Source organism: Balaenoptera physalus (genome assembly GCF_965194825.1).
Source record: "Balaenoptera physalus genome assembly, chromosome: 14".
In the NCBI taxonomy this organism is placed as follows: domain Eukaryota; kingdom Metazoa; phylum Chordata; class Mammalia; order Artiodactyla; family Balaenopteridae; genus Balaenoptera; species Balaenoptera physalus.
Window position 1 is genome coordinate 40,660,229 of NC_138893.1, and position 24,217 is coordinate 40,684,445.

The window sequence follows — 24,217 nt, forward strand, 5'->3', positions numbered from 1 at the left end:
GTGTTTATTGTGAATATATGTAGTCCCAACTGAGAAGACATACACACACATACATGTGTACAGACTCCGTCATTCTGGAATCTCCCTCCTTCACCATTTTAGTGGTTCCCTTTGCCTGTTTTCCATACCGGAGCCCCCATTTCCCAGCTCCTCTATCTCCCATTTGTTATTTATTTTTATTTTTTGTCTGGGTGAGGATTGTTCTCCTGTAGCTTCCTGAGAAAGGGTGCATGGTAAATATACCTTTGAAAACATGGGTGACTGAAGATGTTATTCTGTCTTCACATGTGATCAGTAGTGTGACTTGGTACAGAATTCTGGGTAGTAAATCATTTCCTTCAGGATTTTGAAGACTTTTCCTTTTACCTTGTTATCCCCTTCATTGTCACCATTGAGGAATGTGATTCCATTCTGACTCTCAGTCCTGTGACCGACCTGCTTTTTGCCTTTGTAAGTGTGTAGTATCCACACTCTGTCCACAATGTTGTGAACCGTCATGATGATGGTCTTGGTGTGATTCATTTTTTCTTTCTTTGAACTGTACTTGGTGGGCCTTTTAAATCTGGAACTCAAACCTCTGGTTCTGAAACATTTCTTTAATTAATTTTTTGGTAATTTCCTCTCTTCCTGTCTTCCTGCTTTCTCTTTCTGGAATTCCTGTTAGTTGGTTTTCCTGGATCTATGCTAATTGTCTTATCTTTTCTCCTCCCCTCTTATTTCCCACCTTTTTTGGACTTACTTTGTGGGAGATTTCCTTAACCTCATTTTCCAGACCTTCATTGAATTTTTCACTTCTGCTATCATATTTTTAAATGTTCAATATATTTTTCATATCTGCATGTTCCTTTTTAAAAGATAACATCATGTTCTTCTTTCATGGTTGCAATATCTTTTCCTATCACTCTGAGAATATTAACTACAGCTTCCGTAGTTAAGTAGTTAAGTAGAGCATACTCTATTTCCTCGGAGTTTCTTTTTCTGTTTATTATTTTGATTCCTACCTTTCCTACTAGACACTTTTCTCAAATGTTTGAGGATCCTTGGCTCTCTGCTCAGCTTTTTTGGTCCTTAATTGGAGCAGATAAGAATGTTTGGCAGCTAGGTACAGTGGTGGGCTCCACCTTGGGTGACTGGGGAGCTCTGTTTCAATGGGGAACGTCCAACTGTTTCAATATCCATAGGTCATTTCTCTTGGGCTTTTGACTTTTCCCAGAGGAAAATTTTTCCGATTTTCTGTCTGGAGGGTATAAACCTGCCTGAGCCTGTGTAGAGTAAATTGGGAAAGAGGGACCCGAGACTGTCACTGTGTTCTTTTTATTTGTGAGCTCTCTTCCTGGCTTTTTTTTTGAATTTTATTAATTTTTTTATACAGCAGGTTCTTATTAGTTATCCATTTTATACATATTAGTGTATACATGTCAATCCCAATCTCCCAGTTCATCACACCACCACCACCCCCTGCCACTTTCCCCCCTTGGTGTCCATATGTTTGTTCTCTGCACCTGTGTCTCAATTTCTGCCCTGCAAACCAGTTCATCTGTACCGTTTTTCTAGGTTCCACATATGTGCGTTAACATACGATATTTGTTTTTCTCTTTCTGACTTACTTCACTCTGTATGACAGTCTCAAGATCCATCCACGTCTCTACAAATGACCCAATTTCATTCCTTTTTATGGCTGAGTAATATTCCATTGTATATATGTACCACAACTTCTTTATCCATTCATCTGTCGATGGACATTTAGGTTGCTTCCGTGTCCTGGCTAGTGTAAATAGTGCTGCAATGAACGTTGTGGTACATGACTCTTTTTGAATTACGGTTTTCTCAGGGTATATGCCCAGTAGTGGGATTGCTGGGTCATATAGTAGTTCTATGTTTAGTTTTTTAAGGAACCTCCATACTGTTCTCCATAGTGGCTGTATCAATTTACATTCCCACCAACAGTACAAGAGGGTTCCCTTTTCTCCACACCCTCTCCAGCGTTTGTTGTTTGTAGATTTTCTGATGATGCCCATTCTAACTGGAGTGAGGTGATACCTCCTTGTAGTTTTGATTTGCATTTCTCTAATAATTAGTGATGTTGAGCAGCTTTTCACGTGCTTCATGGCCATCTGTATGTCTTCTTTGGAGAAATGTCTATTTAGGTCTTCTGCCCATTTTTGGATTGGGCTGTTTATTTTTTTTAATATTGAGCTGCATGAGCTGTTTATATATTTGGAGATTAATCCTTTGTCCATTGATTCGCTTGCAAATGTTTTCTCCCATTCTGAGGGTTGTCTTTTCGTCTTGTTTGTAGTTTCCTTTGCTGTGCAAAAAATTTTAGGTTTCATTAGGTCCCATTTGTTTATTTTTGTTTTTATTTCCATTACTCTAGAAGGTGGATCAAAAAAGATCTTGCTGTGATTTATGTCAAAGAGCATTCTTCCTATGTTTTCCTCTAAGAGTTTTATAGTGCCTGGTCTTACATTTAGGTCTCTAATCCATTTTGAGTTTATTTTTGTGTATGGTGTTAGGGAGTGTTCTGATTTCATTGTTTTACATGTAGCTGTCCAGTTCTCCCAGCACCACTTATTGAAAAGACTGTCTTTTCTCCACTGTATAGCCTTGCCTCCTTTGTCATACATTAGTTAACCATAGGTGTGGGGGTTTACCTCTGGGCTTTCTATCCTGTTCCACTGATCTATATTTCTGTTTTTTGTGTCAGTACCATACTGTCTTGATTACTGTAGCTTTGTAGTATAGTCCGAAGTCCAAGAGCCTGATTCCTCCAGCTCTGTTTTTTTCCCTCAAGACCGCTTTGGCTATTCAGGGTCTTTTGTGTCTCCATACAAATTTTAAGATTTTTTTGTTCTAGTTCTGTAAAAAATGCCATTGGTAATTTGATAGGGATTGCATTGAATCTGTAGATTGCTTTGGGCAGTATAGTCAGTTTACAATATTTATTCTTCCAATCCAAGAACATGGTATATCTCTCTATCTGTTGGTATCATCTTTAGTTTCTTTCATCAGTGTCTTACAGTTTTCTGCATACAGGTCTTTTGTCCCACTAGGTAGGTTTATTCCTAGGTATTTTATTCTTTTTGTTGCAATAGTAAATGGGAGTGTTTCCTTGATTTGTCTTTCAGATTTTTCATCATTAGTGTATAGGAATGCAAGAGATTTCTGTGCATTAATTTTGTATCCTGCAACTTTACCAAATTCATTGATTAGCTCTAGCAGTTTTCTGGTGGCATCTTTAGGATCCTCTATGTATAGTATCATGTCATCTGCAAACAGTGACAGTTTTACTTCTTCTTTTCCAATTTGTATTCCTTTTATTTCTTTCTCTTCTTTGATTGCCATGGCTAGGACTTCCAAAAATATGTCGAATAATAGTGGTGAGAATGGACATCCTTGTCTTGTTCCTGATCTTAGAGGAAATGCCTTCAGTTTTTCCCCATTGCGAATGATGTTGGCTGTGGGTTTGTCATATATGGCCTTTATTATGTTGAGGTAGGTTCCCTCTATGCCCACTTTCTGGAGAGTTTTTATCGTAAATGGGTGTTGAATTTTGTCAAAAGCTTTTTCTGCATCTATTGAGATGATCATATGGTTTTTATTCTTCAATTTGTTACTATGGTGTATCACATTGATTGATTTGCATATATTGAAGGATCCTTGCATCCCTGGGATAAATCCCACTTGATCATGGTGTATGATCCTTTCAATGTGTTGTTGGATTCTGTTTGCTAGTATTTTGTTGAGGATTTTTGCATCTATATTCATCAGTGATGTTGGTCTGTAATTTTCTTTTTTTGTAGTATCTTTGTCTGGTTTTGGTATCAGAGTGATTGTGGTCTCGTAGAATGAGTTTGGGAGTCTTCCTTCCTCTGCAACTTTTTGGAAGAGTTTGAGAAGGATGGGTGTGGGCTCTTCTCTAAATGTTTGATAGAATTCACCCGTGAAGCCATCTGGTCCTGGACTTTTGTTTGTTGGAAGATTTTAATTACAGTTTCAATTTCATTACTTGTGATTGGTCTGTTCATATTTTCTATTTCTTCCTGGTTCAGTCTTGGAAGGTTATACCTTTCTAAGAATTTGTCCATTTCTTCCAGGTTGTCCATTTTATTGGCATAGTGTTTCTTGTAGTAGTCTCTTAGGATGCTTTGTATTTCTGCACTGTCTGTTGTAATTTCTCCTTTTTCATTTCCAATTTTATTGATTTGAGACCTCTCCCTCTCTTCCTTGATGAGTCTGGCTAATGGTTTCTCAATTTTGTTTATCTTCTCAAAGAACCAGCTTTTAGTTTTATTGATCTTTGCTATTGTTTTCTTTGTTTCTATTTCATTTATTTCTGCTCTGATCTTTATGATTTCTTTCCTTCTGCTAACTTTGGGTTTTGTTTGTTCTTCTTTCTCTAGTTCTTTTAGGTGTAAGGTTAGGTTGTTTGTTTGAGATGTTTGTTGTTTCTTGAAGTAGGATTGTATTGCTATAAACTTCCCTCTTAGAACTGCTTTTGCTGCATCCCATAGGTTTTGGATCATTGTGTTTGCATTGTCATTTGTCTCTAAGTATTTTTTGATTTCCTCTCTGATTTCTTCAGTGATCTCTTGGTTATTTAGTAATGTATTGTTTAGCCTCCATGTGTTTCTGTTTTTTACGTTTTTTTCCCTGGAATTGATTTCTAATCTCATAGCGTTGTGGTCAGAAAAGATGCTTGATATGATTTCAGTTTTCTTAAATTTACTGAGCCTTGATTTGTGACCCAGGATGTGATCTATCCTGGAGAATGTTCCATGCTCACTTGAGAAGAAAGTGTAATCTGCTGTTTTTGGATGGAATGTCCTATAAATATCAGTTAAATCTATCTGGTCTATTGTGTCATTTAAAGCTTGTGTTTCCTTCTTAATTTTCTGTTTGGATGATCTGTCCATTGGTGTAAGTGAGGTGTTAAAGTCCCCCACTATTATTGTGTTACTGTCGATTTCCTCTTTTACAGCTGTTAGCAGTTGCCTTATGTATTGAGGTGCTCCTATGTTGGGTGCATATATATTTATAATTGTTATATCTTCTTCTTGGATTGATCCCTTGATCATTCTGTAGTGTCCTTCCTTGTCTCTTGTAACATTCTTTGTTTTAAAGTCTATTTTATCTGATATGAGTACTGCTACTCCAGCTTTCTTTTGATTTCCATTTGCATGGAACATCTTTTTCCATCCCCTCACTTTCAGTCTGTATGTGTCCCTAGGTCTGAAGTGGGTCTCTTGTAGACAACATATATATGGGTCTTCTTTTTGTATCCATTCAGCAAGCCTGTGTCTTTTGGTTGGAGCATTTAATCCATTCACATTTAAGGTAATTATCAATATGTATGTTCCTATTACCATTTTCTTAATTGTTTGGAGTTTGTTTTTGTAAGTCCTTTTCTTCTCTTGTGTTTCCCACTTAGAGAAATTCCTTTAGCATTTGTTGTAAAGCTGATTTGGTGGTGCTGAATTCTCTTAGCTTTTGCTTGTCTGTAAAGCTTTTGATTTCTCCATTGAATCTGAGTGAGATCCTTGCTGGGTAGAGTAATCTTGGTTGCAGATTCTTCCCTTTCATCACTTTAAATATGTCATGCCACTCCCTTCTGGCTTGTAGAGTTTCTGCTGAGAAATCAGCTGTTAACCTTATGGGAGTTCCCTTGTATGTTATTTGTCGTTTTTCCCTTGCTGCTTTCAGTAATTTTTCTTTGTCTTTAATTTTTGCCAATTTGATTACTATGTGTCTCGGGTGTCTCTCCTTCGGTTTATCCTGTATGGGACTCTCTGTGTTTCCTGGACTTGGGTGGCTATTTCCTTTCCCATGTTAGGGAAGTTTTTGACTATAATCCCTTCCAATATTTTCTCGCATCCTTTCTCTCTCTCTTCTCCTTCTGGAACCCCTATAATGCGAATGTTGTTGCGTTTAATGTTGTCCCAGAGGTCTCTTAGGCTGTCTTCATTTCTTTTCATTCTTTTTTCTTTATTCTCTTCCGCAGTAGTGAATTCCACCATTCTGTCTTCCAGGTCACTTCTCTGTTCTTCTGCCTCAGTTATTCTGCTATTGATTCCTTCTAGTGTATTTTTCATTTCAGTTATTGTATTGTTCATCTCTGTTTATTTTTTCTTTAATTCTTCTAGGTCTTTGTTAAACATTTCTTGCATCTTCTCGATCTTTGCCTCCATTCTTTTTCTGAGGTCGTGGATCATCTTCACTATCAGTATTTTGAATTCTTTTTCTGGAAGGTCGCCTATCTCCACTTCATTTAATTGTTTTTCTGGGGTTTTATCTTGTTCCTTCATCTGGTACATAGCCCTCTGCCTTTTCATCTTGTCTATCTTTCTGTGAATGTGGTTTTTGTTCCACTGGCTGCAGGATTGTAGTTCTTCTTGCTTCTGTTGTCTGCCCTCTGGTGGATTCTGTCAGTATGTTTTTTGTGGACTTTTGCACAGGACCTCTGCTTTCAGCATTGTACTCTCAGCCACAGAGGTGCCTGGAGGCCCTGAGTTCAGAGTCCCTTTGGTTCTAACCATTGAACTCTGCAGTTTTCTGCTGGAGTAGAATAGGGGTATGTGCTTGCCAGCATGGTCTAGAGTGGGATGGAGATTTGTGACTCTAATTATTCCTTAGACCTTCAGCCTATCCAGCTCCATCCATATCTTTGTGTTCAGAGGCACTTTGTGCCTCCAATAGCTGAAGCTTCCTGATATTCTACAGAATAAACAGGCTTAATTTTTGGTCTCTCCCACTTCTAGCTTAGCTTTCAGGGTTTTTGTTTGTTTGGTTTTTGTTGCCCATAAGTTTATTAACATAATTCCTTTTTCCTTTTATTAATTTTGTTGCTATCATCTTCTCTACCTTCTTTGTCTTATTGGATTATTGAAAAAATTCATTTACTGAAATGATAGAGAATTTTTCTTTAAGAAAGCAAAGGAAAATATGGTGTTTGATCTGTCATGTTTAACAGAAGGCTCCCCTCTTCATTTTATAACTGAGAAAGCAGCCCCTGAGAGAGTAAAACATTTGCCTAAGGTCATTTACACATTTAGAGGAAGAGTTCTCATTGCAAATCTTTCAACTTAATCCAAGTCTATTTAAATTTATCTCCTATGTTCCTGAGAAATTTTTCCTAAGTCATACTGAAACTATGCGATTCCTGTTTTAAAGGCATTAATGGAAGTATCACCAGCAGTGTCACCAACAAAACATTTCTTGATTTCATTTATTTAAAAAGCTTTTATCGAGCACCTATGATGGGCCAATAAAATGACACATAGTCTAATATATGGACTCAAACAACAGTGAACACAGAAGAGATTGTGTTTTCCTTTGTAAAGGTTACTGTCTAGTAAGGAAGATAGATGCCTATCAAATAATCACAGTCAGTGGAATTTCACCTGCTGGCTCTGTGACCACGGTCATGTTACTAAACCTCTCTAAGCTCAAGTTCATCATCTGTGAAATGGTTTTACTAAGACGTGAGGATTAAATGAAATGATTCATGGAAGGGGCTTAACACAAGGACTGAGCCACTGTAAGTTCTTGATTAAGTTTAGCTATATTATTTTCATTATTCATAGCTACGAAAGAAAAGTGAATAGCATTAGGAGAGATTATAAGGGGTGCATGTGTGTGCACATGTTTGGGCATGTGTGTGTGTGCACACTTGTGGTAAGACTGTTCTAGTCTGGGAATCACCTACTATGTGTAGGACTCTACTAGTTGCTGAAGGCAGTTAGTCAAATGTGTAAAAGAAACTTTGATATACAATCTTCCCACAAAGAACAATTGTCGTTTGATTTATTGGTTGTGTAAATTGTGATTTATCATGGAACATGTTTATTTCTATTTGCATTTGGAAGTTGAGCCAGTACCTCTGATGACCACAAGAAATTACAGAATGTCCAAAGAGAAGTAGACCCACAAAATGAAATTTTATGGGTTAGAGCAATTAGAAAAAAATATTGAGACTGCAGAAAGAGGAAAATGGAGGGGTTGCATGGAGATGTTGTGTGCAGTGTTTTCCATTAGTCAGACTTGCAGGTAAAATATTATAAGCAGTTTTAGGGCAGGGGGAGAGAGGGTGTATCTGTTCAGTGGAAGAAAAGGAGTGATCTGATCTGATCTGAGTCCAACATAGTGAAAAAAAAGGAGGTTCTGGACTAAGATCATGTGGGAGAAGGCCAACCAAGGATGTAAATAAAGAAAAGGTCATAGAGGATCAGTCAGGATCTTGGGGGATTAAAGACTTTCTGTTCACCAAGAGTGGGGTCAAAGGCATCATAGAAAGGGATAGGAGGGACAGAGGAGGGGTAAAGAAGCACTTCTGAGTTTTGTCTGCAGGTCATGGAGCAATGAAGAATTTTGAATTTTTAGAAATGTTTCTGGTTTGTTAGGGAAAAAATTATGAGTATGTAAACATGGGAATATCTTTTCAATACAAAATGTAAACAAATAACCTTAGGCGTTAGCTGTCCTATCTTTGCATTCCCCTGGAAGGAGAAATAGATAAGGCGATAAACCATCAGAAGGAACTTACTAGAAGAGGACCAAGATGCGAGGCATCACCAATTCCCTGCCCTCCCTCCCCCATCCTCCTCCTTGGTGTGACCAGAAAGTGGCCGAATGATTATTTTACTTATGTTTTAACTGTGACAATCACGGCCACTCTGCTTAAACCTCTTTCTGGGCCATATTTTTCCTTTTGCATAAACTTTGTCAAGGCTTCCATCGGTTAAAGTGTAGATTTCTTGGCAAATATAAGTGGTAAAACTTTAAAAGGAAAGCATGGGAATACTTTGCACACAATTCAGGATAGTGGTTGCTTCTGGGGAGGGAGGGGAGAAAGGAGGGAGGGAGAGAGAGGAGGGAGGGAGAGAGAGGAATGTGCTTTGGACCGGGAGCAGAGATACCTGAGCTCCCTCCCTGGCAAACCTTTACTCCTGGAGAATCTGTTTCCTACTTATTGTAGGAAATTCTCATTGGTGATGCTCCAGTGCCTGGGATGTGTCTGGGGCAAGGCTGTGAAGTCTCAGGTCCCAGTTTCCTCATCTTCCAGGAACAAGGGTGACCCATATACCATGACCATGAGCTTTGAGTCACAGACATTGGGGCTCAAATCCCAGCGGTGCTGATGTGGTTGTCATTTTGGACAATTAACCTCTGAGATCCTGATTTAACTCATTTGTACAATAGGCACAATAATACCCAGCCTGGAAGTGTGTTCTGAGATTTAGAGATAGGTGGTGCTCATTTGTGACTATGAGTAAGAATCATCATTAGTTCTGATATCTAACCTTGCTTGAGAAGGACTCACCATCATGAAATAGCCAATTCCTGATAGGAATCAACATGATTTAGCTTACAGAGTTGCCCTTGCGAGAAGCAGCTCAATTATAAATCACCATCTGCAATTTGGGGGATGTACTCATGTGAACTTTATTTGGTATATTTCCCTTTCCACAGCAACTTAATACTTATAGCTTATATTTCTTGATGAGCAGTCCTTTGACTGCATCTCAGTTACAGCTGTGAAATTTAGAGTGAATTCCATGTATAGGTGTAGCCTGTGTTCTAAAGCAAACTGTTCTAAACATGTCCTCCAAACTTGTGGGTTATTAGTCCAGCTGTTTTTCAGTTAATGCTATAACATATATAGATAGAAATCTAATTTTATTTCTCTGGTTGAGATAGATTATAACAGTAACATCTGTATCCATCTGTGTCATCCTCAGGACCTGGAGAGTCCCTTAATGTCAGGGAATCCTATTTTATATATTTGTTTTAGGTTCCCAGTGCCCAGGTGGAGATGTCCTGACTTGAATGATTTAGTAATTTATTCAGCAAGGCATATTTAGGGATATTGAATGTGAGGTATGTGTGGGATGCTGAGATCTGGCCCTGAATAAGACAGACGTGAGCTTACAATCTCGAGAGAGATAGGCATTAAACAAACAATTGCACAAACAATTACTTTCTGTTGATACACAGTGAAGGAAAAGGACAGAGTTGCCATGAAAACATAATGTGGAGACCTGACAATGGCAGGGTATTTCTGGCCCAGGGTATCTGGAGGTTGGAAGTGTTGCCAGGTGAGCCTGACCACAGTGTGCCCTCCTGCTCTGATCTGGATTTACAGGGGCTCTTGTTACCTGCCGGGTCTAGAGACACTGAAGACCAGAGTTTCGGCTAATGTCCACACCCTTGATGAAGCTGCTCCCCACTTATGTAACGTGTTTTAAGTGGCTACTCTGTGCCTTGGGCTTTCACACATGTTGCCTCATTTAGTCGTCCCAACAACCCCGTGTGTTTGGTGTGAGCCATACTTATACCTGAAGGTTCAGAAAAATTATAGGATGTCTAGTTTCCCGCAATAATTGGCTGAGTCTGGGAAATATCTTGTCCTTTGATTCCAAGCAGTCTTATGTCTATAGTGGTTTTATTTAAAAACATTTTAATAATAAAACCTATTTCTCAAGCAAAGGACAGTCTATGAAGCTGTCAGAAGAGAGCTGCCCTGGTTGAATTGGGTGTGGAGGATCTGGTGACAACCTGCTAGTCTCCCCTTGTTCCCCCAGGCTGTCTCTAAATTGCCTTGGAAGGACATAAGCCTTGTGTGAGGCTTGGTTTTAAAACCATTACTCTAAACCATATTGCACTTCTCAGCTCACAAACCCCTGCAGCTTAGTTACTATTGGACGAGCACAATTAAATGCCAGCAGTTATCAGAGCCCTGTGATTGTAAGGGAGACCCCTCTAACCCTAGTTAATAAGGAATTCTTACTAAATATTCATGAGCGTTAATATTAGCCAAGATTTTCTAATCTCGGTCTCATTTGGATTTTCACCTGTGATGTTTCATGTAAACAAGGAGCTGGAAATGGTGAGGGAGGAGGGTTTGCTTCCAGCAGGTGCACAGTATTTGTTGATTTGATTTCCTAGGTTAGCCCTGGAGGAGAAAATATTTGAATGCCCACAATGCAGACCGTGCTTCTCCCTCTGGGGCTGGCAAAGGTGTAGGCTACCTGGGCCCTGGCCTTGAAGCCTTCACAGTCCAATTGCAGACAGAACATGTGTGCTGAAACAATTAGACAGCCTGATAAGTTGGCACGACATCAAGTGCTAGATCATGTATTGCAGCTTCTGGGGCTATGAGAGGTCAGGGAAGAAAGGGATTAATGAGAGCCACTCTGGCTCCACTCTGGAGCCAAGTGGGCCTCTTGCTGGGTCTTGATAAATTGGTAGGAAATAGGAGTTAGAGAGAAAGGAAAGGGCGTTCAAGGCAGGGGCAGCTACAGAAGTAAAGGCATGAAGGCAGGAATCTACAGGGCTGTGCAGAGAACGAGGGAAGGGATTTGAGTGATTGGAGAACCTGCTGGGAGTAGGGTAACGGGAAATGGCATTGGGGGATCAGCTGGGGAATTATACAAGAGATACACCCCTTAATGCAGGACACAGTGACAGGAACTCAAAAGAACAAAGGGAATCAGAGCTCTAGTTACTTGGCCCCAGCTCCTGTGAGTATTCATAGTGGATGGGGAAGGACCAGGGTGTATGAAGCCAGACAGAGGAGCTTGGTCCAGAGTTGCTTGGTCTTCTGGACAATAGGGAGTCATTATAGGCTTTTGTGAGAGGGAGTCATAGTTTGGAAAGTTTGCTCTTCCAGCATGTTTTTGAAAGAGCAAAGTGATGCTGCCCTGCTTTTGCACACATTCCAAACTTAGTCTTCCAATGCTGCGGGCTCCCAGTGCTGAGCCAACTAGGGGTTGGTTTTTTAAAATTCTTAATAACGACTTCTAGTTAGTTTCAGTTCTAAATAAACTGTAAATATTAGTCAATCCAAATGTTCTGATGAAAAATGATTTGGTGAACAGATACTGAAGGGCTAACAATGAAACGCGAAGAGCCTCTCTTAGCTAAACTATTAGAAAATGTGATGTACTTCTAACAATATCCCTGCAGTGACATTTTTGCAAACTCAGAAAGTACGTTTGATAGATCAGAATGCTAAGTCAGGCAAGTATCAAGACTGACCTCTGTAACAATGATGTCATTTGTATATTGATTTCTGTGAATCAAGAACTGAAGTATTGCCTCCTTCTACAAATTTATTTTATGACCTGCGTGCTGGGTCTCCACAATTCAGAGGGAAGACAAGGCCAGGTGCCTCAGGTCAGAGTGCAGTGAGGGACTGGAAATTAGACAGTGATGTGGTACCTCAGAGTCACTGTGCTGAAATCAGGATGATGATCTATAGCATTTATCAAATGCCCAGCATTCAATGAATGAAAACATTTTACATTATTTATTAAATCTTCAAAACACTCCATTCATGTACATATTTTTGTTTCCTCTAGTTTCTAGACGAAGCAGCCAGGGCTTGGAAATTAAGCAACTCACTAGTACACAGCTAGGAAATGGTGAGAGTAGGAAATATGAACCTACATCTGCCTGACGAGAGTCTGTTCTTTTAACCACCTCTTTATCATGGATCTCCATGATGATGATGATGATGGAGATTATAATTTCTGTGGCAGACAGTTTTAGTTGCCTGCCCAGTAATTAATTGGGCAGACTCCCTTGGGTCTACCTAAGGGTGGCCCTGTGATAAAATTCTGGCCAAGGAGCTGAAGCTTCTTGCTGATTTCTCAGTATAGGCTCAGATCCCTCCAGCAACTCCCTTACTCCTATTCCTGTCTTGAATGTGGATGCAATGACTTGAGGTGTAACAGCCATCTCACAACCATGTGGGCAAAAACCAGATTCTAAGGTAGTAGAGCAGGAATAGAGACATGACTGGAGTCTTTGATGACTCTCTTGAACAGTGGCCTGCATATTTCCTAACTATTTATTATGTGATAAAAACAAATCTTTCACAATTTAATCCACTTCTATTACTTGTGGCTTAATGCATTCCTGACCAATAAAATCATGCCTTTATAGCTCTTGACATATGTCAGGGTTTTTTGATACTTACTGACATTTCGGGGCTGAATAATTCTTCGTGGTTGCGACTGTTTGGTGCATTGTAGGATGTTTAACAGCATCCCTGGCCTCTCCAGCCACCAGTTGTGACAACCAAAAATGTCACCAGACATTGTCAAATGCCCCCCAGACGGCAAAATAGCCCCAGTTGAGAACCATTGCCATACATCATCTTATTTGATCTTCTCCATGGTTTTGGAGGTAGGTAGAAATGTTTAATTGATTTAAAAGATGAAGAAACTAGATTCTAAGACATTCACTGATCTGCCAGGAGTTACACATTAGTAAGTGGACTTGGAACCCAGGACTTTTGGTTCTGGATCAGTGTATTTTCCATTACAGTGCTTGAGTTACTTGTTTTGGTTAAGGCCACTGATCTAATTAGTTGAATGGACCTCTGCTTTAGATGCTGTCGGATTGTTGTAAAGAAGTACCGCAGCTGGATAAGGTAGAGTGTTCTGTGAACAGAAGACAATAAATATAATCCCCCCCCTTCCCTGCCCCTGCCCTCGCTCCTTTGAACAGACATGTGTTTACTCAGTGTTTCAGAAGGTAATTCACAGGGCAGGGCTTCCTAAGTGTGCTGACGTCATTGTCCTGGCTGAAGCTGGATTGCCTTTTCTTATTTTCCAAAAAGTACAGGCATAAGCCAGCAGATTCCAAAATTTTCTGGGCTTTTTCTATGCCCCAGGGATACCTTGTCCTCAGTCAACTGTTAGGAAGTTTTTTAAAAAGTTGAAAAGATTCCATTTGATTTGATTCTTTTTGCCCTCTCCTTCATTTACTATGACAGCAATCTGAAACACACACCAGCCACGTATGTACTCAGGCCTCTCTTTGAGTCAAATGCCTCATCTAGCTTCTCTAATGTTTCCGGATTTCTCCACTAGGATTGCCCACTGGGGTGTGATCTAAGTAGTCTCATCCTGAGTTCCAGTTCTGGGCCTGTAAGCAAAAGAACACAGGCTTTCTTAGCTGATTAATAACTGCCAAGAGAACTGTTCTTCAGTCAAAACATGGAGCAGGGAGTGCTTCTTGAAGGAAGAAGTATCTTCAAGGGAACAGTGCTTTATTGACCCACTTCAGCCTTGACCTTTGGCTCCTCCTCATTTTTTTTTAATGCTTTCAGACTAAAAGTCGATTTATTTTTAAGTACATCTCTGTCTGGTGTCTTCAGAGAATCCCTGCAAAGTCTGCTAGACTTGCTAATAGCTACCAAGGCTGAATCATGTTCTCTCACTTACTACCATCCTCTGTCAACATTGTCTGAGTTGATTTGGGGGGAGTTATTGGGTAGTTTATGAATAAACTGTGAAACATTTTTCTTGAAAAGTTGTTTGCCATGCCTCTTGACACTAAAGTAGACAGATGGGCACTCGAGAGGAGAACATTGTAAGAAGGGGAAAAATTTGTTGGTGGCTTTGCCTAATTTTTCTTACTTATTTTTTAATTGATTTTTATTTTCCTATATTGTATGCTCTCTTAAATTCTTTTTCTTTTTTGAATAGGGCATCATAAAATGAATAGTAAATGTATGAAGCCAGTTTTGTGAAACATGAACCCATCAGATCAATAGGGAATTAACAAAATGATTGAAAGATACAGTTACAGATCTAGTTTAAACTGTTAGCAGATGGGTTAAATAGAGAAGATTAAAAAATGCAAAATGATGCATCGATATGAATATGCTTTGTAATTGGAAAACCCTCCATTCCATGGCATTTCAGTGTTTATATAGCAATGAAATCCATTCATTTATTGATTGAACAGATATTTATTTCATGCCTACTACACACTAGGCATGGTATTAGACATGGGTATTTCAGATTAAACTGAAAAATGAACTTCTATGAAGGAATTCAGTCTGATAGGAGAGTCAGATAAAAAATAACAAATTATCTAGCAATGTAATATAAAAGTGTGTAGAGTGCAGTAGGAAAAGTAATGAAAAAGTGATATGGAAATGGCAACTTCAACATTTGTATGGTGCTTTCCATCTTATAATATCTTTATTGTGAGGAACTCTGATTTTCTCTTATGATTCTGCTGGAGGAGATTTCTGCTTCCCTCCAAATGCCAGGAAAATGCTGGAGGGGACATTTTCTCCACTCCCTACTCACTTTCCTGAAGGGAGAATGAATGTCAGGTTGATTGTAGAGAACATGATTTCCGTTGGATCACATTTTCCTTCAGAGCATATAGTCTCTGCATTGAAAAGGGAATAAAGATCTATCTCGAATTCTCTCGGGTTCTGATTTTGCTGGGGTCTGGGGTTTAGACGCGGGCTGATCTGGCCTTTGACATGTACTCAGAGTTTATTTGCAGAGTTGACTTTACCACAGGCAGATACCTAGCCTAGATTTGGGGGAGGGATATTCGTAAGAACTTCCCATCTTGGCCTTGGATCCAAGCAATATTTTACAATGCTTCTTTACTACGGGACCCTAGTTATCAGAGGATGGTTAACAGTGCTGGTCCACTGACCTCCATTTGGCTTTGGATATTTATCCCTACCCGTTAGAACTCAGAAGGCAGGAGAGATGCATTATTAGCACCACTTTAATGCAATAATCTCACTTGATAATTATGACAACCTTTTGAGAAGGTTGTAGTGGGGATTCTTTTTCTCATTTTGCATGTGAATAAGTAGGCAGAGATTGAGGTTATATGGAATAATAGAATCCCAGCATCACAGATATGGGTTCAGTCTTGATGCTGTTACCCGTGAGTGGGCCGACCTGGGAATAAGTTCCTGAACGTGATGAGCCGCAGTTTCCTCCTCCGTAAAACAGAAAGAACATCATCACCTTTGCAGGTTGTAAAAAGTAGACAATGTATATACGGAACACTAAGCACAATGCCTGATGCATAGCAGGTACTCAATGAATATTTGACCTGAGTTGGAGTTGTGTTATGAAGCCAAAGCAGAGAGTTGGGGGATCCAGGAAAGCTGAGAGCAAGAACTAACTGAATGAGCCAATGGGAGGTCATCTGGAAAAATTCCAAAATGGAGAGCAGATATCTAGAGCAGCCTTACAGGGGTACCAGCATTACCTAATGTAGGAATATTGATTTCATTTATAGATGCTAAAATAAGATGAGTCTTATAAGTTTTAGACTATGTTAAACTCATAGAGCAGCAGGTTCTTTCTCAGGGGAGATTTTTTTTTTTTTTTTTTTGTGGAGGGTAGGGGGAGCCATTACTTGGGTGGTGAGCCTTGGGGTACAGATACAATGTGCTCCAGGAGGGGAGGGACCAGCCTGTTTTTCTCTCCATGGGATCTCCAGTGCCTAGAACAGAGCTGTGCGTATCTCATTGCTCAACAAGTATTTGGTGAACCAGTTAATAAATGAACTTAGAGATAAGAGAGTTCTGTGAACTTGAATCGATGGAGAAGATTTCTTATAAAAGGTGACACTTGAGAAAGGCCTGGAAGAATGAGGAGACTTTGTAGGGAAAGGGGAAGTGGACGCTTTGAAGTGGTTAACAACTTTAGAAAATATTTTTACTGTAAACTGAAGGGCTAGGAGAGAGCTGCTCATTCACGTGGGTGATCTTATGCACTGTTAGGAATTACAACATGATGTATTCAGCTATAGTATTTGTGTCTCTTAGGAAGATGGTGGAGATAAATGGATTGGCTCTGCAATTTGTTGATTGGCCATAGAAAGTCATGTTTTGCATTTTGGATTTTCTAGGTTGCTGGTGGCAATAATATTTCTCCAAAGCATGATATTTAGAATAACTTCACCCCTCCTGGGGAAGGATGGTGGGTGCAAGTGGGCATAAAAGGGCAAAATAAATGACAAGCTGTGATGCATACAACCCCCTCTATAAATGCATCCGAGTCATAACCCAGCAGTCATGACACTCTCCATTAATTTAATGAAATTAATTTTGTTCATACACCACTTTATTTTTTAACATCTTTATTGGAGTATAATTGCTTTACAATGGTGTGTTTCTGCTTTATAACAAAGTGAATCAGCTATACATATACATATATCCCCATATCTCCTCCCTCTTGCGTCTCCCTCCCACCCTCCCTATCCCACCCCTCTGTGTGGTCACAAAGCACCGAGCTGATCTCCCTGTGCTATGTGGCTGCTTCCCACTAGCTATCTATTTTACATTTGGTAGTGTGTATATGTCCATGCCACTCTCTCACTTCGTCCCAGCTTACCCTTCCCCTTCCCCGTGTCCTCAAGTCCATTCTCTACGTCTGCATCTTTATTCCTGTCCTGCCCCTAGGTTCTTCAGAACCAGTTTTTTTTTTTTAGATTCCATATATATGTGTTAGCATACGATATTTGTTTTTCTCTTTCTCACTTACTTCACTCTGTATGACAGACTCTAGGTCCATCCACCTCACTACAAATAACTCAATTTTGGTTCTTTTTATGGCTGAGTAATATTCCATTGTATATATGTGCCACATCTTCTTTATCCATTCATCTGTCGATGGACACTTAGGTTGCTTCCATGTCCTGGCTATTGTAAATAGAGCTGCAATGAACATTGTGGTACATGACTCTTTTTGAATTATGGTTTTCTCAGGGTATATGCCCAGTAGTGGGATTGCTGGGTCGTATGGTAGTTCTATTTTATTTATTTATTTATTTATTTATTTATTTATTTATTTATTTATTTATGGCTGTGTTGGGTCTTCGTTTCTGTGCGAGGGCTTTCTCTAGTTGTGGCAAGCGGGGGCCACTCTTCATCGCGGTGCGCGGGCCTCTCATTATCGCGGCCTCTCTTGTTGCGGAGCACAGGCTCCAGACGCGCAGGCTCAGTAATTGTGGCTCACGGGCCTAGTTGCTCCGCGGCATGTGGGATCTTCCCAGACCAGGGCTCGAACCCGTGCCCCCTGCACCGGCAGGCAGATTCTCAACCACTGCGCCACCAGGGAAGCCCGGTAGTTCTATTTTTAGTTTTTTAAGGAACCTCCATACTGTTCTCCATAGTGGCTGTATCAATTTACATTCCCACCAACAGTGCAAGAGTGTTCCCTTTTCTCCACACCCTCTCCAGCATTTATTGCTTGTAGATTTTTTGGTGATGGCCATTCTGACTGGTCATACACCACTTTCAGTGCTACCAAATACAGTGAGAGACAAAACGAGATCATGAGATAATGTTTTATGGAACCAAGCAGCAGCAAGTTTCCTATCATTAGCAAGACAGAAGAATATATTAAAAACGGCATGGATAGAAAAAAACTCCGAAATAACAACCAGAGAAGAAAGAGCAGAAGCAGGATATGGTTTTCAAAGCTTCTTATCCTTTACTGTAAAAATAGCTCCATTTATTGGCAGGATTCAGAGTGAGCCTTGGGCAAGTGAGCTAGGGGCTGAGCACTTGCCCTTTCTAGAGCAGTTAGTCCAAAGAAAATGTATTCATAACTTCTAGTTGCTCCTTCAGGAGATAGCCTGGTAAAGTGGAAAGATTATGTTATTTGGAGTCAGTCAAATCTGAGTTTAAATCCAATTCTACCATTCAGTGGCTGCCTGCTTTGGCCTCAGTTTTGTCATCCATAAAATGGGAGTGGCAACCAGTCTCACAGGATTACCATGGGAATTCGATTGGTAAATTGCTTTAGCATATACTGGTCAGCATGTAGCAGGTGCTCAACAAGTACTACTTTCATCTCTGCTTTTGTTAGTAATAATGATACCAGGTCAGGCTATCACATGATTTGGATCTTCCTCGCTGCAGTGTGTGTGTGTGTGCGTGTGTGTGTGTCTGTTGCGGGGGGAGTAGTAGGAGTGGGGAGGGTTCATGAAATGATATAGGTTGCCTACCCAGCACCTGTTATTCCCATGTTTTGTTGGCAGAGCTCCAGTTTTGTTCCATCCTCCCCTAAGGGATGTGGACAAATTTGGATTGGTCTAAGCCAATAATAATGTTTCCATTCTCTTGACAATTATTGGTTTAAGGTTGGGCATTGGGACCCAATTATGGTCAATGAGACATAAGGGGAATTTCTCTGGGAGACTCCTGGGGAAATTTATTTGCTTTTCAAAAGAGATGTGTACAGAAGAACTGGTCTTTTTTCTTCTACTGAATATTATCACATCTACTCAAGATTTGTGGAACTGCAGCCACCATCTTGGACCAAGAGTGAAATTAGTCCTAAGTCTGTCTCCAGCAGAACCTGCTATAGAAAGAGGCAAGAAATCTGGGTGTTGCATGGTGGTGTTGTGTGCTAAGTCAGCCAACTCTGTGCTGGCTGACCACTAGACGTTTATTGTGGAGTTAATACATCCCTCTATTGTTTTAGCAAGGCTCATTTGGGTTTTCTGTTATTTGTAGCTGAAGGCATCCTAACTGATACAAGTGACTGTCAGGTGGGGATCTAGACTTTGAACTTCAGTTTAATTTCTTTTTAAGTATAGAGGAAGATCCTTATATTCTTCTCACTGGTGACATTTGAAGTGGAATAAAGAAATAAGTTTCCATGTCAACCTGTCCTAAGCCACTACTTGGGGAAATATTTTGAAGCCAGCACCTGTCCTTTTCGTACACAGAGAGACAGATGACTGGGTCCAGTGGAATCGTGACCTGTTCAGTCTAGAGAAGGAGGGAAGCTAAAAAAAATAATTTGTGTAGCACTCATTCTATATGCTATAAGTCATTCTATATTCTATACACTTCACATATATTTCAATCCCCACAATGAGAGTTTAAAAGAACATAGGTTGTGTTATCATCATTTAAAGATGGGGAAATTGAGGATCAGAAAGGTTGAACAGTTTGCCAAGATCTGTCCACTGTTAAGTGATAGAGCCAGTATCAAAATGCTAGAAGCCAGGTGCTATTTCCTAGATGAAGAGATGGAAGCCCAAAGAAGTTACTTATATAAGCAAGTCAATTGCCAAGACTGGTTAGTCTAGATTCTAGGTGTCTTGAATTTCTTAAATTATTGCCCCTCACCAAGATTCCCTGATGCCAACAGTGAGTAGATTAGAAGAGTTTTGCCTACTGAGTTCAGTAATTCATTTAATAAGTATCGCACATCTACTAAATACCCAGCGCTGTGCTAGGTATGAGGTATACAGTGGTGGACAAAAGAGGTTGGTCCCTGCTGCTCACTTCCTTAGTTGGGGCTGCTCCTCTGCATGTGTCATAGGTGGGGCTGAGACAGTTGGTGAGTGGCCCGAGGAGGCAGGGGGTGCAGAGAGGACTTGGCAGGAAAACCGGGGCTCTGGGGCATGGGACCTGTGAAAAACTCACCAGCAGGTAAGAGTGATGTCTTGGGACCTCAGAACATGCTTCCTCTGTTGAGAGTCAACACTGTGTTTCAAGGCAGAGAGGGGAAGGGCAAGGACTGAGGGATCTAAAAACTCTGGCTTCCAGGAGTAGTCTGCTGAGTGGGTCTGCTTTATCCTGACCCCTCCAGAAAGCCTTTAGACGTGGCCCTGGTGTTACTATAGTCTCGCATCTCAGTTGGTAGAATCCATCTGGAAGGTGCGACTGCTTTTCTTCTTTCATTGTGAATGTGCTTTGGAGATGCTCAGCAAGCCTGAACATCTCCGAGGTGAGCCTATGGGAAGACTGAGAGAGAAGCAGTGGTGTGCTCGTGAACATTTAACAACTGGGCTGGCTCTCTGGGGAGAAAAAGTTCTGATTTGTTACATTTGCTGCTTTCTTTGTAAATACTCCCACCATGGATGATTTCAAGCTACCAATTTGATGTCAATCAATTCCCCAAATTTTTAAAAATTTAACGGTGGGATCTTGGGAGCCATGGTTGGCTGCAGCAAACCCTGGCTCTAGCACAGCCCTGGAAAGAGGCATCGTGGCCACCCATGAAGTTGTCAGCTCCCAAACATACCTGGAAGGGAGAGTATGAGAGCTACAGGGGATATCCAGGTGATGGACTCAGTATTAGCACGTATGCTCCTCTGTTACCTTGCCTTTAATTTCTCTACCTTTGGCATCTAGGCCAGTTTATGGCCATTTCCACTTTTCCTGTGACCCCCTTTGCAGATCTTTTTTTTACTCTTTTACCTCTGATTTAAAAATAAATATATTTTCAAAAGAGCTAGAGCAAATATCTTGCTTTCTGTTTAAGCAGGAGTTATTTTTTTCAGCCTTGTTATTGACTTTTTTTTTCCTGTTATGCCCACAATGCATTAAGTTAGAAAGAAGAGGCTGGCTTTATTTTTCCTGCAAGGAAAAATGAACAACCTATGGGCTTTTCCTAAGAGCGCAAGCCCATGCCTTCTGAAATGCATTCAGAAGTGAAATGTAGGGCCCCAGGATCATGGGGCTGCCTGATGAGGGTCTCCTATTTCCAACAGACTCTAATTTTCAGGGCTGCTCCTTTCCTCAATGTGATTTAGAATTGTATTTGTTCAGCCTGTAAAGTAGAGCTGAGAATATTAAGGACCCGAGATATGAATCCTATTAATGAAACAGCATTTAGAAATGAGAGCATTGCCATCTTTGCTATTACATCGTCTGTAGATTAGTCATAATGTTCTGAGGACCCTGTCTGATCAGAAGCTTATTTAAAATAGCAAATTTCCTGTGACTAAAGAGTACAATTATTGGTTGGTATCTTCAGAGGACAGTTACAGGGCAGATTTAAAAAATGAACATTTTTTACAAGCAATTAAATTGGCGGGAGACATACTCTGAAGATAGAATAACGCAAAGAAAAAAATAATGAACTGAAATAGAATGGGATTGGAAAATTAAAAAGCAAGTTAATTTGTCATTGTTGGGTAGAAAAGCCTCCAGTGGTGAGGTGATTACCTGGGCTGCACTTCAGAGGTTTTAAGGCCATGCGCTGGAGATCGGTGTCTCTTCTTTTTGTCTTGTCTTGAACAGACAGGAAACATTTATTGGAAATCAGAACAGTGAAGGGGTTAGAAGTTGCCGCCTCACTTCACTGAAAGAGGAAATCTTTGCTAATAACCACACTTGCCTAAAAGATGTTGGCAAAGAACATCTTAGGAAGAAAGCAAGGACAAGCCGGTTTTTAGAATGAGTAGGAAGAGGGATGGAGAGAGGACAGGTGAGAGAAAAGAGGACAGGTAGGGAAATAGTCATCTCCAGAACAAAGCAATGGGGGTAGCAGAGGGACCCCAGGTCAGGAGTCAGACATACCTGGATGGGAATCTTCTCCCTGCCACTGTGTGACTGTTGGCAGGTTTCCTAACCTCTCTGAGCTTCAATTTCCCCATCTGAACGATGGGACATGTAAACCAGGGTTGTGAGAATGAAAAGAGGAAGTGGTAGAGAACATTGTACACATTCAATACATGTTTTTCCCTTCTCAGGAGCTTGACTAATCTCTGAGCTGAAATACAGTTATGATTATATGATTTCTGGGGAACAGCCGATTTTTATTGTATTTCCTGACAGTCTGATGGGATTCTACAGGTTAAGCTTGATGGCATTTGGGTGGACAAGAGGCTTCCCAGCCCTACCAGATCCCTGGTGCGGGTGTGGGGAGACCCACAGGCACCAGAGCTCCTGCCTGGGGACAGCAGGTGGGCTGCAGGGAGTGAGGTTCAGGTTCATGATGAATTCTTGCCTGCTGACTGTCCTCAGTGTCACTAGTGCCAATCTGCAAACAGGGGGAAGGGGGAAGAGAAGGGCATTTTGTGTTACTTTTAAAAATAGAGTTATTATTCTATTATTTTCTCTACAAATGTGATTCTGACTCATTTCAGAGGAAAACAAAAACAAAAAGACAGCAAACACAAAGAAGCCAAAAGAAGAAACTATAAAACATCCATGATTTTTCAACCCACGTTAAGATGGTGTGGTGCTTCTCAAACTTTTCATTTTTACTGAATGAATTTGTTCCCTTGGGAATGAGTTCCACTTCTTATTATAAACTTGCATTTGTTTTTTTTGAAGCATCATGCTTTAACTTAAATTACTTAATGTCCCCCTCTCCCAGGTCCTTGAGTATAGCTGACTGTTTGGGTTGACTCGGTGACCTCTTCTACCAGTAGATACACCTAAGCATGCCCTAGTTTGGGGTATTTTTTTCCAGGTCATTTTTTCATGTTCTGTGCTTATATACACTACAGTGCTGGCAGCTGTTTGCTCTAGATGTTAAAATCATGGGTACTTAAAGTTTTTAATATTTTGCTTCTCTATTTTTGCTTATATTTTAGGTAATGAACGTATATTGCTTTTAAAACATGCAGTTTGCTTTTATATACAGCTTTCAGAAAATATATTAAAACCAGCTTGCAATTGGGTACTGTCTATACTAGAAATGTAGTAAGGGCAGATATATGTATGTATGTGTGTATATGTGTGTGTGTATATATATATGTATACATACACACATATATATACACACACACATACATACATACACACATACATACATACATACATACACACATATATGTAGCTACATGGAGATTATATAGCTATATATGTAGTTGTATAAATGTATGCTTAAAAATTCCTAGTTATAAAATATGTATGTGCATGATTTTTATGGCAATAGATCATGAACATATTTTCATCTCATTTTATTTGTTGCATAGTAATCAATAGTATAGCTATAACATAACTATACAATATATAATAGCAATGTATATAGAAATATATATACATAGTCATGCAATAGTACAACTATAACACAACTTAACCAAGCCTATATTGTTGAATATTTGGAGTTTTCCCAAATTTTGGTAGTGTTACAAATGATGCTCTATTGAATATCTTTGTATACATCCTTAATTATTTGCAGTGTTGCATTTTAAAAGTCAGGTGATAAGTTTACACTAATGGCAAAATGTGTTGGAAGTTTCGATATTATGAACAGTGGTTATGTTCCCAGGCTAGCCTAGAACAGTTAGTTTAACAAGCAATGTATCTAAACTAGATTTTTGGTGCTATTATACCTGTGTCTCTCCTTACCCCCAAATATGCTCAAGTCCTAAATTCTGTTACCTGTGATTGTGATCTTATTTGGAAAACGGTCTGTGCTGATGCAGTCAAGATAAAATGAGGTCATACTGCATTAAGGTGGGCCCTAGATCCACTGGTGTCTTTACAAGAGAACCAAGAAGGTGATTGAACTCAGAGACAGAGGGAAGAAGGTCATGTGAAGACAGCGGCAGTTAGGTTTTCACGAGCCAAGGAATGCTGGGAGCCATCAGAAAGTGGAAGAGGCAAAGAAGGTTCTCACCTAGAGGCTTTGGAGGGAGTGTGGCCATGCTGACGTGTCAGTTTCAGGATTCCTGTCTCCAG